Source organism: Oncorhynchus keta, unplaced genomic scaffold, assembly GCF_023373465.1.
Source record: "Oncorhynchus keta strain PuntledgeMale-10-30-2019 unplaced genomic scaffold, Oket_V2 Un_contig_29357_pilon_pilon, whole genome shotgun sequence".
Lineage (NCBI taxonomy): Eukaryota > Metazoa > Chordata > Actinopteri > Salmoniformes > Salmonidae > Oncorhynchus > Oncorhynchus keta.
The window spans coordinates 1-2,861 of NW_026286504.1; the positions used below are offsets into that span (position 1 = coordinate 1).

Genomic DNA, 2,861 nt, shown 5'->3' on the forward strand with positions numbered 1-2,861 from the left:
AAAGGCTGAAATGTCTTGAGTCAATAAGTATTCAACCCCTTTGCTGTTCAAATCAGTTCAAATCAAATGTATTTATAAAGCCCTTCGTACATCAGCTGATATCTCAAAGTGCTGTACAGAAACCCAGCCTAAAACCCCAAACAGCAAGCAATGCAGGTGTAGAAGCACGGTGGCTAGGAAAAACTCCCTAGAAACCTAGGAAGAAACCTAGAGAGGAACCAGGCTATGTGGGGTGGCCAGTCCTCTTCTGGCTGTGCTGGGTGGAGATTATAACAGAACATGGCCAAGATGTTCAAATGTTCATAAATTACCAGCATGGTCGAATAATAATAAGGCAGAACAGTTGAAACTGGAGCAGCAGCACGGTCAGGTGGACTGGGGACAGCAAGGAGACATGTGGCCCTGTCCGAGGACACCCCGGACAGGGCCAAACAGGAAGGATATAACCCCACCCACTTTGCCAAAGCACAGCCCCCACACCACTAGAGGGATATTTTCAACCACCAACTTACCATCCTGAGACAAGGCTGAGTATAGCCCACAAAGATCTCCGCCACGGCACAACCCAATGGGGGCACCAACCCAGATAGGATGACCACAACAGTGAATCAACCCACTCAGGTGACTCACCCCTTCCAGGGACGGCATGAGAGAGCCCCATCAAGCCAGTGACACAGCCCCTGTAATAGGGTTAGAGGCAGAGAATCCCAGTGGAAAGAGGGGAACCGGCCAGGCAGAGACAGCAAGGGCGGTTTGTTGCTCCAGAGCCTTCCGTTCACCTTCCCACTCCTGGGCCAGACTACACTCAATCATATGACCCACTGAAGAGATGAGTCTTCAGTAAAGACTTAAAGGTTGAGACCGAGTTTGCGTCTCTCACATGGGTAGTGAGGGAGAGATTATATACATGATTTAATTATATACATGATTTGATAACAAAAGAGAAAAAGGTACACTTATGGGTTCTGTTCTGGTAAAATGCATTCTGTATTGTATAGGGCAGGAAGAAGTTAAAGGTCATAGGGGACACTAAAAATGCAGACACATAGACGCTTAGGCTAGCTGGACAGTCAATGACTAACTGATGGATTGCCTGGGGACGGGGTCGGCCAGGTGAATAACTGATGGATTGCCTGGGGACGGGTCAGCCAGGTGACTAACTGATGGATTGCCTGGGGACGGGTCGGCCAGGTGAATAACTGATGGATTGCCTGGGGACGGGGTCGGCCAGGTGACTAACTGATGGATTGCCTGGGGACGGGGTCGGCCAGGTGAATAACTGATGGATTGCCTGGGGACGGGGTCGGCCAGGTGAATAACTGATGGATTGCCTGGGGACGGGTCGGCCAGGTGACTAACTGATGGGTTGCCTGGGGACGGGGTCGGCCAGGTGAATAACTGATGGATGGCCTGGGGACGGGGTCGGCCAGGTGACTAACTGATGGATTGCCTGGGGACGGGGTCGGCCAGGTGACTAACTGATGGATGGCCTGGGGTCGGGGTCGGCCAGGTGACTAACTGATGGATTGCCTGGGGACGGGGTCGCCAGGTGAATAACTGATGGATTGCCTGGGGACGGGGTCGGCCAGGTGACTAACTGATGGATTGCCTGGGGTCGGCCAGGTGACTAACTGATGGATTGCCTGGGGTCGGCCAGGTGACTAACTGATGGATTGCCTGGGGTCGGCCAGGTGACTAACTGATGGATTGCCTGGGGTCGGGGTCGGCCAGGTGACTAACTGATGGATTGCCTGGGACGTGGGTCGCCAGGTGACTAACTGATGGATTGCCTGGGGTCGGCCAGGTGACTAACTGATGGATTGCCTGGGGTCGGCCAGGTGACTAACTGATGGATTGCCTGGGGACGGGGTCGGCCAGGTGACTAACTGATGGATTGCCTGGGGACGGGGTCGGCCAGGTGACTAACTGATGGATGGCCTGGGGTCGGGGTCGGCCAGGTGACTAACTGATGGATTGCCTGGGGACGGGGTCGGCCAGGTGACTAACTGATGGATTGCCTGGGGACGGGGTCGGCCAGGTGACTAACTGATGGATGGCCTGGGGTCGGCCAGGTGACTAACTGATGGATTGCCTGGGGTCGGGGTCGGCCAGGTGACTAACTGATGGATTGCCTGGGGACGGGGTCGGCCAGGTGACTAACTGATGGATTGCCTGGGGACGGGGTCGGCCAGGTGACTAACTGATGGATTGCCTGGGGTCGGCCAGGTGACTAACTGATGGATTGCCTGGGGACGGGGTCGGCCAGGTGACTAACTGATGGATTGCCTGGGGTCGGCCAGGTGACTAACTGATGGATTGCCTGGGGACGGGTCGGCCAGGTGACTAACTGATGGATGGCCTGGGGACGGGGTCGGCCAGGTGACTAACTGATGGATTGCCTGGGGACGGGGTCTGGGCCGGGTGACTAACTGATGGATTGCCTGGGGACGGGTGCCAGGTGACTAACTGATGGATGGCCTGGGGACGGGTCGGCCAGGTGACTAACTGATGGATTGCAGGCATCGGTCACATCACTGGGGAAACACAAGTCTGTTTGACCTTAGATAACCATATGAAGGGAAGGCGACCAGGGCAGCTGAACACACTAAAAACTAGAGACACACACACAAAAGGGACACAGGGTTAATTACAGGGTCTGAGCACAGGCCACAGGAAGGGGGATGTAAATGATTATCTTCAGGTCAAGGGAAGGGTCTTGACATCATATAATCTGGCCGGGAAGCAGATGTGGGCGTTACTGGGCTGAACAAGCAGGACGTAAAGATTGGAATGTAAGGGTATTTGCATTGGGGATGAACTGATAATGTATGCAAGGAGATAAAAAAAGAGAGCGAGAGCTC

At 54.4% G+C, this 2,861-nt stretch overlaps 1 long non-coding RNA gene across 17 annotated transcripts; it reads left to right on the forward strand.

The window, feature by feature from the left end:
* The first annotated feature begins 951 nt into the window (after positions 1–951).
* LOC127923334 (uncharacterized) lies at positions 952–2,411 on the forward strand. Of its 17 annotated transcripts, XR_008114133.1 has the most exons (7): positions 952–1,113; positions 1,232–1,271; positions 1,431–1,510; positions 1,590–1,731; positions 1,771–1,918; positions 1,959–2,038; positions 2,113–2,325. It is a non-coding gene; the product is annotated as an uncharacterized LOC127923334 (long non-coding RNA). The 17 variants fall into 17 exon arrangements; XR_008114142.1 differs by lacking the exons at positions 1,232–1,271; positions 1,431–1,510 and adding an exon at positions 2,340–2,411 and having other exon boundaries at positions 1,590–1,691; positions 2,113–2,266; XR_008114135.1 differs by lacking the exons at positions 1,232–1,271; positions 1,431–1,510 and adding an exon at positions 2,340–2,410 and having other exon boundaries at positions 1,590–1,691; positions 2,113–2,300.
* The last annotated feature ends 450 nt before the right edge of the window (positions 2,412–2,861 follow it).